The 5481-nt window shown below is 43.3% G+C and overlaps 1 long non-coding RNA gene across 1 annotated transcript; it reads left to right on the top strand.

Annotated features, from left to right (window-relative positions):
- The first annotated feature begins 1506 nt into the window (after positions 1–1506).
- Positions 1507–3498, top strand: LOC142740375 (uncharacterized). Its single transcript, XR_012880628.1, has 2 exons — positions 1507–1690; positions 2337–3498. It is a non-coding gene; the product is annotated as an uncharacterized LOC142740375 (long non-coding RNA).
- The last annotated feature ends 1983 nt before the right edge of the window (positions 3499–5481 follow it).

Raw genomic sequence — 5481 nt, forward strand, 5'->3', positions numbered from 1 at the left:
TAGTAGTTATATTCTTGTATATAGGGAGCAGTATTATAGTAGTTATATTCTTGTATATAGGGGGCAGTATTATAGTAGTTATATTCTTGTATATAGGAGCAGTATTATAGTAGTTATATTCTTGTATATAGGGGGCAGTATTATAGTAGATATATTCTTGTATATAGGGGCAGTATTATAGTAGTTATATTCTTGTATATAGGGGTCAGTGTTATAGTAGTCATATTCTTGTATATAGGAGCAGTATTATAGTAGTTATATTCTTGTATATAGGGAGCAGTATTATAGTAGTCATATTCTTGTATATAGGGGTCAGTGTTATAGTAGTCATATTCTTGTATATAGGAGCAGTATTATAGTAGTTATATTCTTGTATATAGGGAGCAGTATTATAGTAGTTATATTCTTGTATATATATCGGGCAGTATTAGGGTATGACCAGACGTGGCTTATTTCTGCAGACACTGTCCGCATCAATGCCGCACATAATCTGCGTTGCAGATTCTGTTGCGGATCTCCCTAAAATGTGCAGTAAATTGATGCGGACTAGCTGCTGCGGACTGCGGTAAAAGTACTTCCCTTCTCTGTATCAGTGCAGGATAGAGAGAAGGGACAGCACTTTCCCTAGTAAAAGTAAAAGAATTTCATACTTACCGGCCGTTGTCTTGGTGACGCGTCCCTCTTCTGACATCCTGCCCGACCTTCCTGGATGACGCGCCAGTCCATGTGACCGCAGCAGCCTGTGATTGGCCTGTGATTGGCTGCAGCCTGTGATTGGCCTGTGATTGGCTGCAGCCTGTGATTGGCCTGTGATTGGCTGCAGCCTTCACTTAGACTGAAACGTCATCCTGGGAAGCCGGACTGGAGACAGAAGCAGGGAGTTCTCGGTAAGTATGAACTTCTATTTTTTTTACAGGTTGCTGTATATTGGGATCGGTCGTCACTGTCCCGAGTGCAGAAACAGTTACTGCCGATCGCTTAACTCTTTCAGCACCCTGGACAGTGACTATTTACAGACGTCTCCTAGCAACGCTCCCGTCATTACGGGAGCCCCATTGACTTCCTCAGTCTGGCTGTAGACCTAGAAATACATAGGTCCAGCCAGAATGAAGAAATGTCATGTTAGTAAAACCAATACGCTCCGCAGCACACATAACATCTACATAACATCTGCGGACTTCATTGCGGAATTTTGACTCTCCATTGAAGTCAATGGAGAAATTCCGCAATGAGTCCGCAACAAGTTCGCTACACGTCCGCAACATCCATTGTATGCTGCAGACACCAAATTCCGCACGGCAGCCTATGCTCCGTAGCGGAATTGTCCGCAACGTGTAAACGAACCCTACTAAAAAGCTGTGGAAGGCAATGGAGAAACGGGTCCGCTGCGGATTTCCAGAGCAATTCCACTACGTGTGGTCATGCCCTTATTAGCCAGTCTAGTATAGAGGTGGACAGAAGAATATTGAATAAATACTGAGTTCCTGTATTATGATGAATTGTCTCCAGATAACCTGCCGTGTCATTTCGTGGCTGCGTTTGGCGCCGGATTCTGTACAACTATTGTGGCGTCTCCAGTGGATGTGGTGAAGACTCGGTACATGAACTCTACAGCTGGGCAGTACAAGAATGCATTGAACTGCGCCTTCACCATGCTGGTTAATGAGGGCAGCCTGGCATTTTACAAGGGGTAAGCTCTAATAAATGATTGCCACAAAATAATACTGCACCCTTTAAGAAATTTCAAAGAACTGTTAGGTTGCATGATGCAGCACCCCCACCCCCCACCGGCACACACGCACGCGCACGGGCGCACACACACGTGTATCCGGGATTCATTGGCACAAACAAGTACATCTAATTCAGAACTCTGCAACTTTCAATTTCTCACCATTTTCAAAATGTCTGCTTGCTGTCAGTGAATTCAGAGAACAGCTGTAATTACATCCAGTGTCTAAACATTCGTACAGACTTCTGACTTCTGAGGGTTTGTTACATTTACATCCTCTCTAGAAAATCCTTGGACTCCAGACTGATACATTTTACCTGCACCGATATATTGTAACAAACTATCAGGACAGGGGAGAGATTTGTGCTGCTGACTTTTAGCTCACAGAGGATTGCCTACACTGGATGCAATAGTAACAAACCCTCAGCAAAGAGAAGTATTAGTTCAAGACAGCTTTTTAGCTTCAGTCTGAATGTAAACTAGAATTATTTCATTTATGGTCAGTAAGCAGAGATTTTGAAAATGATGAGGAATTGAAAAAAAAAATACTTCACACAAGATTTTAGGGGGGCAATGCCCTTTTTAATCACTGTCTTCCTTTCGGCAGGTTTGTCCCGGCGTTCCTTAGACTCGGCTCCTGGAATATCGTCATGTTCGTGAGCTATGAGCAGCTGAAGAGAGCGATGATGATGGTTCATGGCTCCTGGGAAGACCCCCACTAAAGAGCAATGACTTTTAGGGGTCACAATACCCCGGGGAATTCCTTCCTGGTGACCAAATGAAACCTTGCCCCTGGGTGAGGGGTGAAGGGTTGTATATGATGACATCCTATAGGTGCCCATAGACCTGTGGCTGTCATATATAGGGTGGGATATAGTGGGAGACGGCTGGGTGATGCAGGACCTGGAGGATTATATGATGGGATTATAAAGCTCATAGTATTACGCTTGGTCGGACGACTCTATGGAATCTACGAGTGACCGGGCATTTCAGCCGGGTGCCCTTCATTCTGCCAATACCTGACTGACTAGAATTTGCTTTGCAAGCATCTAATATTAACTTTACAGGTGCCACTCCTTGTGTTATGTGGGTATAAAACAGGGCAAGGTCCGAGGGGGCAAAGTGTAGACCATGACTGTAAAATATACTGTACATATATATATATACTTAGTGAACTTCCGGTTATTCAGTGGCTGATGGTTCGGAAGTTCAAAATTATCCCAATGCCAGACTGATGGAAATCTGCAATAACAGAAGGGAGCGGAACAGGGGTGGCACTGTTGCCATAGCAACCATTGTAAATGCTATATAGCCCCAGCTACAAGAGGGCCCTATAGTACAGGATCGGTGGTGCCCCCCCCTTTCTGTAGCGCACAATGCAGCGAATCAGAGCCACTGATAACTTTTCACTTGCTGCATCTCTGAATGGCGCAGTCGCAGCCGCCCCGCGTATCCGATATCCATGTTACGCTACTCCTGGATGGCGCAAAGGGAACAAGATGGAGATCACAATGATCAAAAACAAATCACTGGAGGAATGAACAGGGTCTGATAAGACTTAAAGGGGTATTACACCAACTAGCAAAATCCGAGACAACGACCAAATATGCTGCTGAAATAATCATCCAGGAGAACGGATAAATGGCGCCTGACGTCCGGGATCCATTCCATGTTTTCATAGGATACGTGTGTCTTGTTTACTGCATTTAACTTGAAGCATGAAGATCCTGCACTACAAAGTTTACAAATAAAAATGATATTCTACTGACCTCTGATATTATTGGTGTATCCAAGCCTATTATGTGTGATACTGACTGATGAGTTGGTGTATCTAATCCTATTATGTTTGATAGTGTATGCTGAATCAGTGTATCTAAGCCTATCATGTGTGATACTGTCTGCTGAGCTGTGTATCTAATCCTATCATGTGTGATACTGTCTGCTGAGCTGCTGTATCTAATCCTATCATGTGTGATACTGTCTGCTGAGCTGTGTATCTAATCCTATCATGTGTGATACTGTCTGCTGATCTGTGTATCTAATCCTATCATGTGTGATACTGTTTGCTGAACCACATATCTAATCCTATCATGTGTGATACTGTCTGCTGAGCTGTGTATCTAATCCTATCATGTGTGATGCTGTCTGCTGTGCTGATGTATCTAATCCTATCATGTGTGATACTGTCTGCTGAGCTGTGTATCTAATCCTATCATGTGTGATACTGTCTGCTGAGCTGTGTATCTAATCCTATCATGTGTGATACTGTCTGCTGAGCCTCTGTATCTAATCCTATCATGTGTGATACTGTCTGCTGAGCTGTGTATATAATCATATCATGTGTGATACTGTCTGCTGAGCTGTGTATCTAATCCTATCATGTGTGATACTGTCTGCTGAGCTGCTGTATCTAATCCCATCATGTGTGATACTGTCTGCTGAGCTGTGTATCTAATCCTATCATGTGTGATACTGTCTGCTGAGCTGTGTATCTAATCCTATCATGTGTGGTACTGTCTGCTGAGCTGTGTATCTAATCCTATCATGTGTGATACTGTCTGCTGAGCCTCTGTATCTAATCCTATCATGTGTGATACTGTCTGCTGAGCCTCTGTATCTAATCCTATCATGTGTGATACTGTCCGCTGAGCTGTGTATCTAATCCTATCATGTGTGATACTGTCTGCTGAGCTGTGTATCTAATCCTATCATGTGTGATACTGTCTGCTGAGCTGCTGTATCTAATCCCATCATGTGTGATACTGTCTGCTGAGCTGTGTATCTAATCCTATCATGTGTGATACTGTCTGCTGAGCTGTGTATCTAATCCTATCATGTGTGATACTGTCTGCTGAGCTGTGTATCGAATCCTATCATGTGTGATACTGTCTGCTGAGCTGTGTATCTAATCCTATCATGTGTGATACAGTCTGCTGAGCTGTGTATCTAATCCTATCATGTGGGATAGTGTCTGCTGAGCCAATGTATCTAATCCTATCATGTGTGATACTGTCTGCTGAACTGTGTATCTAATCCTATCATGTGTGATACTGTCTGCTGAGCTGTGTATCTAATCCTATCATGTGTGATACTCTGCTGAGCCTTGTATCTAATCCTATCATGTGTGATACTGTCTGCTGAGCCACTGTATCTAATCCTATCATGTGTGATACTGTCTGCTGAGCAGTGTATCTAATCCTATCATGTGTGATACTGTCTGCTGAGCTGTGTATCTAATCCTATCATGTGTGATACTGTCTGCTGAGCCACTGTATCTAATCCTATCATGTGTGATACTCTGCTGAGCCTTGTATCTAATCCTATCATGTGTGATACTGTCTCGCAGAACTACTCCAGTCTCCTCGGCTCTACATCCCCCAGTATGAATGAAATGTCATTTAAACATGTGATTAGAATACTTTCGATGCCACTTGGTGGAGAATCCTGCCAGGACCTGATAGGACAAGGTTATATTGTCTGGCATCATTGTGGGCACAGTGCTTGTTGCGGAGGACCATGATGTCCTGTACGACGATGTTTCCTTGGTCATCTGGTTTCACATCGGAAAAAAGGTTCTCAGTGCAAAAAAAAATAAAAAATTGGTGACACGACAGCACAAAAAATACAATATAGCACTAGGGTCATTCAACCAAAATGTCGCCCCTAAATGCATTTTTCACATGCAAATTCAAAGTACTAAAAAACTGGGTCGTTGTCACAGCCCCGCCCCTGACAACTCAGGGCCCAATAAA

Source organism: Rhinoderma darwinii, chromosome 2 (genome assembly GCF_050947455.1).
Source record: "Rhinoderma darwinii isolate aRhiDar2 chromosome 2, aRhiDar2.hap1, whole genome shotgun sequence".
Lineage (NCBI taxonomy): Eukaryota > Metazoa > Chordata > Amphibia > Anura > Rhinodermatidae > Rhinoderma > Rhinoderma darwinii.